This window comes from Acomys minous, assembly GCF_964271855.1.
Source record: "Acomys minous genome assembly, chromosome: 15".
NCBI lineage: Eukaryota > Metazoa > Chordata > Mammalia > Rodentia > Muridae > Acomys > Acomys minous.
The window spans coordinates 72,407,563-72,422,797 of record NC_140497.1 but is presented as its reverse complement, the minus strand read 5'-3'; positions in this window follow the sequence as shown (position 1 = coordinate 72,422,797).

Sequence of the window (15,235 nt, the reverse complement as noted above, 5' to 3'; positions counted from 1 at the left end):
AAAAAACATTTGGGGCTGGAGAAATGACTCAGTGGTTAAGGCTACCACTTGCTCTTCCAGAGGTCCTGAGTTCAATTCCCAGGAACCACATGTTGGCTCACAACCATCTATAATGTTATCTGATGCCCTCTTCTGCAGATAAAGCACTAATATACAATAAATAAATAAATATTAAAAAAATTTGACAAGTGTCTCCTAAGATGGGTGATGATGTGGTGATAAGGTGTTTCATGAGGCTATGATGGGGAATTTACAGCTAAGCAAGCAGCCATGGTCCTAGGATTAATCAGTGGACTGGAGCCATTTAGGGGAAATAGGGAGCATTCTACAGACGGTCATAAACACCTTTCTGTTTACAGTTTCTCAGTGGAGCAGTGTTCCAGGCATCCCTTAAGATGGCTCCAGTTTCTTCTGGAGTTATTGACTGACCCCTGACAGCCATACCTTTATCAGTCTCCTCCCTTTGTGTGTGAGCTAGACCTAGGAATGTAACAAAAGTGAAGGGGCACCTGTGAAATTGGGTTACAAAAAAAACCCCACAATAACAACAACAACAACAACAAAAACAAACCAAACAAGCAAAAAAAAAAAAAAAAACCTAGTGGCTTCCATCCTACACATTAATTTTTTGCTGAATTGCTATAAGCAATTCAATCACCATGCTTGGAACTGTCCCATGACAGGGGACAAGGGACTGAAGGCAAGCCCTAACCAACAGCAGTGAAAAAATCAAAGCCCTCAGTGCAATAGCCTGCCAAGACCCGCCCGTAAAGCACATCTCCTGCCAAGCCGACCCTCTCTCTATGGGGGCTTCGGATGAGGCTCCAGTCTCAGCGTGCTCCTTCACCATAGCTCATGATGAGCCTCAAGGAAGATGGCCCGAGGAAAACCTGCCCTGCATCCTTGACCCACAGTGACTCTGAGACGCCAGCTTTACTCTTTTAAGCTACTGAGGAGTGGAATAATTTATTATACAGCAGTAACTAATGCAGGTCGCGAGATTGCCAAGCTTCGAGCTGTGGGTCACATCTGGTACACAGAGTTAAGAGTTGCTTATCACACTCACAAGAGTTTCTTTTCTTTTCAGGGAGTGGCGTGGGGTTTTTCTGTATATCCCTGGCTGTCCTGGAATTTGCTCTACAGACCAGGCTGGCCTTGAACTTAGCCACCTCCCTCTGCCTCCTGAGTGCTGGGATTAAAGGTGGGAACATTCACAGCCTGGCTAAGAGTTTCTATTTTAAATATACTTTTACTTTTCATTCTTTGAGAACTGCATACATGTATACATGTATTTTTATCATGTCAACTTCCTGCTCGCTCTCCATGGCTTAAACTCCGCTTTGCCATCTCCTCCCAACTTCATGCACAAGAGGCGCTTTTCTTTTTTTGTTTGTTTGTTTGTTTTGGTTTTTCAAGACAGGGTTTCTCTGTGTAGCCTTGGCTGTGCTGTCTTGGACTCGCACTGTAGACCAGGCTGGCCTCGAACTGACAGGGATCCACCTGCCTCTGCCTCCCAAGTGCTGGCATTAAAGGTGTATGCCACCACCTACCGGCAAGGGTTGCTTCTCGTGAAAGAAACAACGAGAAAGTATATTTTCAGTCCTTTCTATTGACTTTGTATGTATTCTCAGATGGGCATGGAGAAAAGAAAGGCAACTAAGAATGTTCATATGTCTAACTGTGGAGGTGTGATGTAGTGTACTTAAGGATTGTGTCCTGTGTAGCTTCTCTAATCTCCTGAAAGCAGTTCAGTCTAGCTAAGCATATGCTAAGCACGTTTGTATATATGTGATATGTGCCTGCAAACGTGTTCTGGATCTCTGAGGTAAAAGTCACTGTAAAATAAAAATACATTGAGAAATAAACAAGATGAACTGAGGACATGGCTCCATCAGTTAAGTGCTTGGCACATGAGCATGAGGACCTGAGTTCAGATGCCCGGTACCCATGTGATGTGGATCTGTAGTCCCAGTATTAAGACGGCAGAGATGGGAAGGTATCTGGGGCCTGACCATTGAACTCTAGGTTCATTAAGACCCGTATCAAAAATTAATGTGGGGAGTGACAGAAGGATCTGTACCTGATATTGGTTTTTGGCTTCCATGTACATATGCATACATATGCACAATTATGTGTGCACACATATACACAATCATGTGTGTATACATATACATGATCATGTGTGCACACATATACACAATCATGTGCGTATACATATAACATACACACATGGCAGATACTTGTGAGTAGCTCTAAGTTTGCATTTTTGCATGTTATGAATGAGGCTCATAGACAGCACTCAAATATATTACAATTTATGTGGCTTTAAGGTGCTTCAAGGCATGACGTCAAGCAACCATATCCTGTGGACAAAGTGAGCCCTGTTCATTCCTTCCTGATCTAATCCCATCTCTCCTCATTTCCCCCAGAGATCCTGCAGCTTGTTTGAATTTTATGGGCCATGATTGCTTATTTTTGTTTCAGTCTCTGAGAAATTGTTCTAAATATGGCAACCAGTGACAGATAAACGCGCACCGGCCAGGAGGGGGAGGACAGGCGAAGAGGCTCAGCAATAAAAATAGTCTTTGATGACGAACCTCAAACTGTGGAACTGTGGAACTGTGGAGGCACCGAGAACATTCCGTTTGAGTGGAGCGTGCCGATGTCCTTACTCTAGAGGGAGTCGGAGACCTTCACTGAGCTGATTCGGGATGCGGAAAGGGAAGCCGAGCTGGGCAGCACGAGGGGCCGGACTGGAGCGAGCACACTTCCGTTAATACTTAAAACTCTGTTTGGAGAGCAGCAAATACTTTTCTGTCTTTCTTCAAGGCTGTCCTTGAACTTGCCAGGTAGCCCAAGCCGACCTCCTACTTGGAGTTCCGCCTCAGCCTCCCAAATGCTGGGATTTCATGTGTTGCCACACCTTATGATATTAAATCCTTAAGGTTAAATTTTCAACCATGCCTCACTATATCACCCACACGATACCATAATCTGTGGGTGTCCAGGTCCCCTAAATGAAGCGGTAAGGTACTCGCATGAAGCCTATGGACATCTTCCTGTGGACTTTACACCCTCCCTTAACTATTTATGATCCCCAGTGCGATGCGAATATTGTATAATAGTTTTTGTTCTGCAGTGTTTTTCTACAAACTGGACACCAGTGGCCTTCAACAATGAACTGCACTGTATACTGAGCCACACTTCACAATCCTCTCTCAAAGCCTTCAACCAGTGAGGACATACATACAAGTCTCCATTGTGTTCCTTTATAAGTGTCTACACAAGAAAATCGTTTCTAGCAAAGATGGAATCTCGCTGCTAGTGATTTTGACAACTTAGTGACCACGAAGAGAAAAGCGCCATGCCCGTAGATTGATTTGGTTATTAGAAAGAAAAATCCAGAAATAGATAGCTAGATTTTATATTTATTTATTTATTTATTTATTTATTTATTTATTGCCAAGTAACTTCTCAGATCTTATTTGGAGTCCTCCACACATTACAAGATAGTGTTCAATGCTCAGTTTCTTTACACTTGTCCAAAAGTTGGAAAGCATCACATCTGAGGAATATTCTTTGGGGCATGAGATACGCAGGTGTGTGGCTATTGGACTTCTTGTTATTTCTGCTTTGTTTGGTTTGGTTTTTAAAAGACAGGATTTTATAACATTGGATGGCCTGTAACTCACAATGCAAAACAGGATGGCCTTGAACCTATGATAATCCTCCTGCCTCAGCCTCCTAAGTACTGGAATTACAGGTGTGCAGCATCAAATCCAGGTTGCACTTTCATTTTGGCCATGAGTTTTCTTGGTTGCAGCGTGTAGGTCGGATTGCTGAGTCAATTAGTGATGAAACATCTCCAAACACTATTGTTTAATATATTTTAACATAAAAAATTAAAAATATATTTTAACATCTAATTAATAGTAGCATTCGATACGCTTTTCATATTATTTTATATTACTAAATATATTTTAAGATAGTAGTTTTCAATGTGTTTTAATTGAAATAGAATTATAACACTAGGGGGCTGGAGAGACGGCTCAGAGGTTAAGAGCACCGTCTGCTCTTCCGAAGGTCCCGAGTTCAATTCCCAGCCACCACATGGTGGCTCACAACCACCTGTAATGAGATCTGGTGCCTTCTTGTGGTGGGCAGGCACACGTGTGGGCAGAATACTGTGTAAATAATAAATAAATCTTTTTAAAAAAAGAATTATAACACTATAGCTTCTTTTTCTTTATTATCCCACATGCACACGCACACACACACACACACACACACACACACACACACACACACACACTTTGGGAGAAGCTAATCCACCTTTTACCAGAGGCATTCATTGCCTGTAGTTATTTGTCTAGGACTAGGCCCCATGGGATTTCCCACTTCCCACGTTGACACATCTGTTGACGAGGCCATCGTTCTGGTCTTGTCTATGCAGCCCTGTGTAAGAGAGCGTGTCAGAGCGGACTTCTTATATGCTGGCTCTTCCGATCTCCTCCCCTTCTTCTTCAGTGTTTCCTGTGCCACAGCTGCAGCAGCTGTATTTCTTAATAGGAAACTTCAGGCACAAAACTTGCCTGTATTCTCCTCCTCATTTTTAAGAAGTAAAAAAAAAAAAAAGTTTGATAAAAACAGAAATGTGATTGGCATGTCTGCCCCTCAAACAGTCACTCCTTCTTCCGTGATCCTGTATTACTGTGTTCATATTTGTGTATATTTTAAAGCATATTTTATGGTGGGCAGGTTTTATGTTTTAACCTTTTTACTTAAAATATCATAAAAGAGTTTTTATACTTACTGCACGAATGCGTAATTATCATCTCCACACACAAAGAAAGACTGCATAAAAGAGAAAGGGTGCCACCTGTGAAAGCCAGGTCACCAGTAATCAGAAGCCAACTGCCCCCTACCTTGGTCGGTTCTTCACTGTTCCTTCATGTTTACAGCCTGACCTGTAATTTGGTCTCTGCCCCTGAAATGACTGAATTTCCTTCTAGTAAACCTCAAAAGGATGGACATCTGGTGAAACTACAATTGATTAATCTATACTGAAAAGAATTACTGTCAAGTTTACCTTTTTGTGTTTGCTTTGTCCTGTCACAGTTACTGCTTCTACCTAAGACACGTGGGGTGCCTGATGACATCAACATGGCAGAATTGGGGTAAGCAGCAAACCAACACCATCCCCAAATGCCAAGGACTCTTGCAAGATCAGATGGGATAATAGTGCTGGATGGAACCGGGCGTGGTGGCGCACGCCTTTCATCCCAGCACTCGGGAGCCAGAGGCAGGTGGATCCCTGTGAGTTCAAGGCCAGCCTGGTCTACAAAGTGAGTCCAGGACAGCCAAGGCTACACAGAGAAACCCTGTCTTAAAAAAACAAAGAATAATAAGTTCTCTGCAGTTCCAATATCAGTGATCAAACATTTGTAGTAGAAAAGTGAGTGGAAAGGGGGAAGAAGGGAGTGATCTAGAGAGAACGAGACTATAACTTTTGTAACTTTTTATAACATATACATGAAAATTGCCCTTCTTATGGGGAGACCACTGTTTATTTCCAAGGTTCTTGGAGCCATCCTTAATAATAAATTCCACACTGACTTCAGATCAAACCTAAACACTCTGTAATTAGACATATAAATTTCCTACATCTTCCAATCCCTGCATTTTTAAATTCTGTAAACAGGAATGTACTCAGTTGGAGTTATGCTGCCCAGAGCAACAAAGAGAGCTTTTCAGCTATGTGAAGGCAAGTCCTGTCCTGTCAGTTTTGACTTTCCTATGTCACTGGAACTCATACGCTTGTCTCTAAGCTGCTGCAATACTCATCCGTAGCATAGTCCCTGAATAGAGGGAAAGGAGGCAGGGAGATGCGGGGCCCATGAAGAACAGAAAGATTCCGAATGAAAGGCCTCTGGCTGGGCACAGCTCAAGTTGTAAGCGGGAGCTACTGTTTGCACTATCAGACGTCAGTAACGAGGAAAAACTGGAGTAGGGGGATGGGAAGTAGAGAAAGTGCTGGAAGGTTATACATTCACTATGCTTGTGTATGATAATGATCTGGCTTTTATGATCCCAGGTGTTCACCTAGTATGGCCAAGTCACTCTGGAGGACAGTGAGGGCTTTTTTTTTTTTTTTACACTTTAATCTTTACCACCATCAACAAATAAGCTTGAGGATCAAAATTTATACTTACTGACTAATGATACAGTTTTCTTGTTATAGCAGAGGAAACCTTAGATTTTTGAATTTTGTGGCCTATATGTCTTTAAAGTGGGATCTTACAATTCTTTGTATTTCTTCAGTGTCTGTTGTTATGTCTGGCTCCCTTTTCATTTCTGATTTTGTTAATTTGGTTAGTGTCTCTCTGATAGCAGCGGAACAAACAGGAATTGTGCTAAGTTATGAATTATCACAATTAATTTTGTGTTTAACATGGATTTGAAGGATTTTTAAAAAGCAGAGTCTGTCAAAATACACATTGAAAATTTCAATAACACGCAATTTGCTCTTCAATAGTCCGTGGAAACTAAGCAGTTTTGAAAATACCTCATCTGCCAGTACCTGGGAGGTTGGAGAGAAAGGATCATGAGGTTTACCATCTGTATGCCAGGATTCATTGGTTTTGTTTGTTTTGTTTTGTTTTGTTTTTTGGTTTTTCGAGACAGGGTCTCTCTGTGTAGCCTTGGCTGTCCTGGACTCACTTTGTAGACCAGGCTGGCCTCGAACTCACAGCGATCCACCAGCCTCTGCCTCCCAAGTGCTGGGATTAAAGGCGTGGGCCACCAGGCCCGGCTGGTTTTGGTTTTTCAATACAGGGTTTCTCTGCTAAGCCTAGGCTGTCCTGGACTCCCTCTGTAAACCAGGCTAGCCTCGAACCCACAAAGTTCTATCTGCCTCTGCCTCCCCGAGTGTTGGGATCACAGGTGTGTGTCACCAAGCCTGACTCAGATTTGTTGTAACAGATCCTTGTGAGCATGGCTCTGGGGCTTCTCTCAGAACCCAGTGCCTTTGCAATTCACTGCGGTGGCTGGAAAAAAGAAGCCAAAGTACACAGTAGGCAGTGATCTGGACTTTGCCATTGCGGCCAGCACCTCATCTTTGACAATGACATCAGTGAAGTAAAACTATATAAATAATCACTGATAGGAATCCTTCACGTAAGGCTGGTTTTGAGTGAGGCAGTGGCTCGTGACCGGAAGTGGGTGTTGGGTCTTTACAGAATACTACAAATGAAGCACTTTGAAGGGAGAGTGGCCATTAGTACATTTTATTTTTTTTTTTTTGGAGCAAGCCAAGAATCAGAAATAGAGAAACAAATACATTAAAGTCTAGTACAAAGGACAAGAGTACAACTATAAATTTGAAGTGGAGCCAGAGTCAGACTCCAGACGGACTATGGGTTCTGGGTGCAAATGTGGCACGAAGGCAGCACACACACAATAATTGTTATGAGAAGATCATGGCAGGCAAGTGCCTGGCTTGGCCAATTGATGGCACACAACTGGAACACAAACTCCCCTTTCTGATACCTTTCCTCAAACATATTTTTTTGGATATGAAAAAAAGATAAATTTTTATTTTCATTTCCCCATTCTACACTCCCTGTCCCTTTAGATCACTTCCTCCTCCCTTAAATTCCTCCTACATCCATATATATATGCAAATCTAGACTCTGGGTATTAGGAGAAAAGTGCGATTTGTCTTTCTGCAGCCGGCTTATTTTGTTTTGCATGGGGATCTTTAGTTGGATTGGTTTTCCTAGAAATGACATAATTTCATCTTTATTTAGAGCTGAATAAATTTCTATTGTGTATACAGGACTCATTTTCTTTTCTTTTCTTTCTTTCTTTCTTTTCTTTTCTTTTTTTTTTTTTTTTTTTGAGACAGGGTCTTTCTGTGTAGCCTTGGCTGTCCTAGGCTCAATTTGTAGTCCAGGCTGGCCTTGAACTCACAGCGATCCACCTGCCTCTGCCTCCCGAGTGCTGAGATTAAAGGCGTGCGCCACCACGCCTGGCAGGATCATTTTCTTTATCCATTCACTTCTTGAAAGACACCTAGGCTCATTTCTTACCTTAGCTATTGTGACTAGTGAAAAAAAAATATGTAAAAGGAGAGAGAGAGAGAGAGAGAGAGAGAGAGAGAAACAGAGAGAGAGAGAGACAGACAGACAGACAGACAGACAGAGACAGAGAGAGAAACAGAGAAACAGAGAAACAGAGAGAGACAGAGAGAGAAACAGAGAGACAGAGACAAAGAGACTCTTTCCAAAGATAATGTAAGAATGTCCAAGGAAAACCCTGGGAAAATCTAATTGTGTGGGGGTCTGGGGATTTTTCTCTAACCAGTTCCCTAGAATTTGACCTCCCTCACACAGTCATTACTTGATGTGTGTGAGATAGTGGAGCCCTTGGGTAGTCGCTGCCCTCACTTCTAGAGCGTTAAATGCTTAGGTTGACTATGGTCCTGCCCTTGTCCTTACTGCACGCTTGACTCAGCTCACCGTCTGCTGGCCTTCTCTCCACCATTGACTCTTTGCACCTACATCAATTCAGTTTCAATCACTTGATCTCTGTACTTTTTCTTCAGTCAACCATTTGTGCCCAATTTCTGCTTCCTTTTTCTTTTAGCTCTTTCAGATAATTAACTAACCTACCTAATCAATTGCCTCTGTGTCCAGTAAACATCCCTGCCTGGTATCTTACCTAAAAGGCCAAGCCTTCCCATAGTAGCAAGAATGGGGACTATAGAACATACAACTTTAAATACACTTGGTTATTATTTGCAAATTTAACCATTTCTTATTGTTTCCTCTTTGTCAGTTCATATTTCACTAATTACGTCTTAAGCTTCTTGAGGCATGATGGATAAATTATCTACTCTTTAGTCCTTATCACACAACTATTGCTTTTTTTTTTTTAAAGCAAATTGAAGCCGGGCATGGTGGTGTATGCCTGTAATCCCAGCACTTGGGAGGGAGAGGTAGGTGGATCTCTGTGAGTTTGAGGCCAGCGTGGTCTAAAGAGCGAGCCCCGGACAACCAGGGTGACACAGAGAAATGCTGTCTGAAAAAAAAAAAAAGCAAATTGTAAATGAGGCATATATAAGTAGCAACATTTAATTTAATTCACCAAAGGCTTCATAGAGATGTTACATGTAACTAGATCCATTCAAATAAATTTAATAAATTCCTATATTGTCTTCAAGAACATATTCCTTCAAAATGACATTTTTAGGGGTTCTTTTTTTTTGAGGAATATATGTTGGATTACAGTACAGAAAATTTACAACTTGCAAGGCCCTCAGAAATTATTTAATATATTATAACATTTTAATATTTGTATTGATTTTAAAGTTTAGGGATAATCATAAAGTCATCATTCTATGCTTTGGATAGTGCTTGTGCTTTTACGGAAAAGGCTCATATCTTGAGACCCTGACCTTAGTGTAGCAATATTGGAAGGGGTGATTTTAAGAGGTGAGACCCAGTAAGAGGTTCTTGGTTTAACTCAAAGTCCTTGGAAAAAGTTGTGAGACCCCAGCTGCTCTATGGCTTCCAGTTTTGTGATATGATTTTCTGTTCCCACACATGTTCCTAGTATGATCCAGTCATCTATGATGTGCTATAACCAAGAGGGCTCCCATCACAGGTGAAACCACCTGGGTGGTTGGGATTCTCTGGCCTCCCAAAACTGTGTGCGATAAACCTCTTTCCTTTGAAAACTTGATCTCCATCAGGCATCTCACTGCTGTAGCAGAATCTCACTAATATATACAACTTATGGGGGAAACAGAGGATGATTTCCCAGAAAAATGATACTCAGGCAAACTGTGGAGAACATAGATAAGTAACTATGTGAAAAGAAGAGTAGAGATGGAAGTGGCTGTTGAGTGAAAGGTGGCTGGCATGGCAGAGGGAAGGAAAATGCGGCATGACATAAGCAAGGGGGGTGGTGAGTGTTCATGGCTTTCCTAAGAAATGTGGACTTTATCCTAAGACCGGTGAGGAATGTTTTATAGGAAGCATAGTATGGGCTGGAGAGATGGCTCAGCTGCTGAAGGCTAGGCTCACAAGCCAGAGTGTAAGAGGAGCAGACTATAAGAAGATGTGTCCACTTTATTTTTTTAATTAACCATTATTTTTACATATACATTTATATTATTACACATAAATACAATAAACTACCTATAGCAAGAAGAACCATGACACAAGCAGGAATTATATAAATGTTACATTCTTTTAAAAAAAATTTTATTTAATTTATGTGTGCGGCTGTGAGGGTGTCAGATCTTGGAGTCAAAGACAGTTTTGAGCTGCCATGCGGGTGCTGGGAATTGAACCCGGGTCCTTTGGAAGAGCAGGCAGTGTTCTTAACCACTGAGCCATCTCTCCAACCCCAAATGTTACATTCTTAGTGTTTTGGTTATTTTTATTTGATAGCCTTTAACAAATGGTGCTGGTCTAAGTGGACGTCTACATGTAGAAAAATGAAAATAGATCTTTATCTATCACCCTGCACAAAACTGAAGCCCAAATGTATTAAAAACCTCAACATAAAACCAGACACACTAAATCTGTTAAAAGAAAAAGTTGGGAAGAGCCTTGAGCTCATTAGCATAGGAGACAACTTCCCGAACAGAACACCAACAGCGCAGGCCCTAAGATCAACCACTAATTAATGGGACCTTATGAAACTAAAAAGCTTTTGTAAGGCAAAGGACTCCATCAATAGAACAAAACAACAGCTTACTTACAGACTGAGAAAAGATCTTCACCAACCCTACATCTGACAAAGGGCTAATATCCAAAATATATAAAGAACTCAAGAAATTAAACACCACTAAACCAAATAATCCAGTGAAAAATGGAGTATAGAACTAAACAGAGAATTCTCAACAGAGGAATATCAAATGGCTGAGAAACACTTAAAGAAATATTCAATGTCCTTAGTCATCATGGAAATGCAGCTCAAAATGTCTCTGAGATTCCATCTTACACCCATTAAAATGGATAAGATCAAAAACTCGGGTGACAGCACAGGTTGGTGAGGATGTGGAGAAAGGGGAACACTCCTCCATTGCTTGTGGGAGTGCAAACGTGTACAACCACTTTGGAAATCAATATGGTGCTTTCTCAGGAACTTGGGGATAATTCTACCTCAGGACCCAGCCATACCACTGCTGGGAAGATACTCAAAAGATGCTCCCCCATATAACAAGGAGCTTTATTCGTAATAGCCTGAATCTGGAAATAACCTAGATGTGTCCAATTAAAAAACTAAATTTGGATTTTTGTTTCTGGTCAAAGCAAGTAAAGGCAGGCTGGATTTGCCATCCTTCCTAAAACAACTAGGACAAAACAGATAAACTTACAGAACAATGCCTTTCAGGACAAAGGGCTATCAGACGATGAAGGACAGTGATGTCCACCAGAGGAAAACAGATGAGTCAGGCTACACCACAGTGCTAACAAAATGTCTAGAAAACATCTCTAGACTATACGGAGGAGTGAGGACAGTAGCCACACGTATGAAGAAGGACGCATGACTACTGCAAACAGCCTCCATAGGACAGTGAGGACCGTCTGAACGCCTGCTGTCAGCAGTGGGAGGGGAAAGCCTCTTTAGAAGGTGACAGGGCAACAGAGAAGCCTCATCTCTGTGTTAAGCTTTACCCCCAGAATCAACACTGGTCTGGTTCTGTATAATATTGCTCAACAGCCAAATATCACTGAAATAGTGATAATAAGGAAGTTTTATACCGATCAAAGGGAAAAGGTGCTGCTGTGAAGAACAGTGTTGGGAATCCGTTTCCTTTCAGGAGCAATGTGAGGTCAATGTGAGGTCAATGCGAGGACAAAAGTCATAATATACTAAAAGTACTAAAAATAATACCCCTGTCAACCTGAAGTACTTCACTCACTGAAAATAGCCTTCAAATGCAAAAACGAAATGAGGAATTTTTAAAACGTTCTTTGAAAGGTGAAAAAAATTCATCACCAGAAGATGTGCACTGAAAGAAATGGTGGAGGAAGTCTTTTAGCAAAATTAATGATGATGACAGATGGATCACAAAATTGATATAAAGACATGGAAAGCACTGGAAATGGCCACCACATGGATAAATATAAAGACGTCTTCTTTATTCAACTGTCTTTATTTTTTTTTTATTCTTTTTTTATTCAACTGTCTTTAAAAGGTACTAAAGGTAATTAACTTTTTCTGAGGAAGTGGTTTTTTTGTGAGGAAGGGTTAGTAAATGCGTGAGTGTATCTCTATTTTTCTGTCTCTGTCTCTCTTTCTCTCTCCCCTGCCCCATGTGTGTGTGTGTGTGTGTGTGTGTGTGTGTGTTCAGTAGGTAAATAGGACACTTTCTGCCAAGCCTGAAAATCTGAGTCTAATCCTCAAGACTCACATAGTAGAGAGAGAGAACTGATTCCTGCAAAGTGTCCTCTGAACTCTACGTACAAGCCATGACATGCACGCACTGAAAAAACAAATAAATAAATGCAATTTTAAATTTTAATGAAACCATTATTCTAAATGAATGGAAAGAAAAAGGGGGAATATGTGAACCCACAAACATAGTATTACAGTATTGAGCCAAATTATTAATAATTGCATTAAATAGAAATAGTTTAATCCTTGTCATTTGAAATCCTCAAAATGAAAAATTTGACATAAAGACCAAAGATCTGGGCTGGAGAGACAGGGCTCACTAGTTAAGTGCATGTCCTCGTCTTCCAGAAGATCTGAGTTAGACTGCCAGCATCTGCATCAGGTGGCTCCCAACTGCCTCCACCTCCATTTTGGGGGGATCTGATGCCTCTGGCCTTTGAGCCCACCCATGCTCATGTACACATACACACAGACATGATTAATAAAAACCCACAATGAGTTAATAGATATGATAAATGTTAAAGAAAAACAAGCAGTGGTATTTCTTTTTTATTTTTATTTTATTTTAGTTTTAGGTTTTTTGAGACAGATTTTTCTCTGAATAACAGCCCTGGCTGTGAACTCACAGAGATCTGCCTGCCTCTGCCTCCCCAGTGTTGGAATTAAAGGTGTGCACCACCACACCTGGCTAAAATAATACATATTTCAAATGAAATGATAGTATCAGAGATGAGGGACTTATACCAGATAAACTCTTTGGAAGACAAAAATTAGTTAAGATTACTATAAAAGAAAGAATAATGAATTCTTTACTTAGTAAAAAAATTGAACTTATAATAAAAACTTCCCCAAAGACAATTGTAGGTCCATAAGGATTCACTGATAAATTCAACAAAACAATGAAGGAAGAAACAACACTACTTCTGCACCAGCTTTCTATAAATGGGCAACAAAGAAGCTTTCTGGTTCACTCTTTGAGGAAAGAATTGATACCCAAATCAACCAGTGATGGTATAAGAAAATTACAGACCAATAAATCTCATGATCACACATGCATGCACTCCTAACAGAATTTTAGCAAGTTAAATAATAAATTACAAATGATACTACACCATGATTAAAAGATATTTATCCCAGGAGCACAAGCTTAATATAATACCCAGTGGTCAGTCAATGCAATTTATCAGACTAAAAAAAGAAAAATAACATTATCTCAATAAATACAGAAAAAGTACTTAAAGATTCAAAAGTATGTCAGATAGAAGCTCTTAGAAAACCAGGAACAAAAGGTAAATATCCTCATTTTTTAGGAATATCATATTTTGCATCTCATTTTCAGGTATGATTGTTCTAAACCTAAAGACGGAAGTGTTGTTGTTTTTAGTATTATTTTAAAAGAAACTTCTTTATTTTATTTAATTTCTAATTTTTATATATACATTTGTATTATTACACATATATACAATAAACTATATACAGCAAGAAGAACCGTGAAATAATCAAGAATTATATAAATGTTACATTCATAGTGTTTTGGCTATTTGTTTTTGGCAACTTTGAAAAAAAACATCTTTCCTATCTTGGTGAGTCTAAAATTCTGAATGTAATTTGGTATCTATTATATCTCATCTCTATCAACTTAAAACATCTATCTAGACCAAAAAACATCTTAACTTCTAAATAACTAAGCTTAATTGTAAAACTAAACTATCTGGTCTTCAACTGGATCAGAGACTTGAGAAATAATAAAATTAATTACCTGAGTAAACAGGAAGTACCGGTTAGCTGAACAGTCACCCAAAACTCTCTGTAACATTGGAGCATCATCTTCAGCCTTCTGGCCCAGTGCATCTGACAGACATATTTGTGAAGCAGGAACTGTTGAGGACTTGCTTACCCTGTCTTAGTAGAGTTTGGCTGTCAACTCTGCCTGAATCCAAACTTGCCCATTTTAAGGCAGAATTCTGTCTGTGGCAGAAGCAAGGACATTTTGCCCAGTGGCTTGTTTGCCACCTTTGAAGCCAACTCCATAAGGAGGTTCATTGATGCTCATCATCTTCTTTGAGGTAAGCTGGGTGTTGCCAGGAGTTAACCTGTCTTATTGTCAAAGAATCTTTAAAATAATAAAAAACATCTTTAAATGCCATATTCTGTAGGTCTCTGAGGTTTTTGAAGACCTTATAAACTTCTTAAATCTCTCTTCATGCCTACAGATTGAGTGGTTAATTTTTTTTTAAACTAAGATTTTGTGAGCTTTAAGTACTTCCCTCTCTCCCTCCTTTTATTTTTTTTTTACCTACCCCTCCCCCGTCTCTCTACTACAGCTAAAAGCAGATCATCCATGCCAGAAATCTCCATTTGCCATTTCCATTGTTGCTATGTGGTTTGCCCAAACCTTGCATTCAGTAGCCATCTCATTCTTGGCAACCCCAGTGATCATTTAAGTAAAGACGTCTGATCGCCCACTGATGTTGCAAGGATTTTTGCTTCCATGAATACATTGAGATCAGCTGAGCAACCACAGCTCCCACCTTTATTCACACATAAGTGTGCCTGTGCAGCACGTCTCGTGTGTAGGTCAGAGCACTACTTTCAGGAGTCTGTTCTCTCTGCCCTACCATTTAAGTCTTGGGCATCCAACTCAGGTTGCCAGGCTTGGTGGCAAGTGCTTTTACTGGGCCATAACCCAAAGCCTCCTGTTTCCTTGAGGGACAGTTGTCTGTACCGGCTTGTAGTTCTACTCAATTGGTGAGGGTTAGGCCATAGAGAGAAGACACTTGTTTAAACAGGAGTTGTATTACAAGGTATTAAAGAGCTGTCG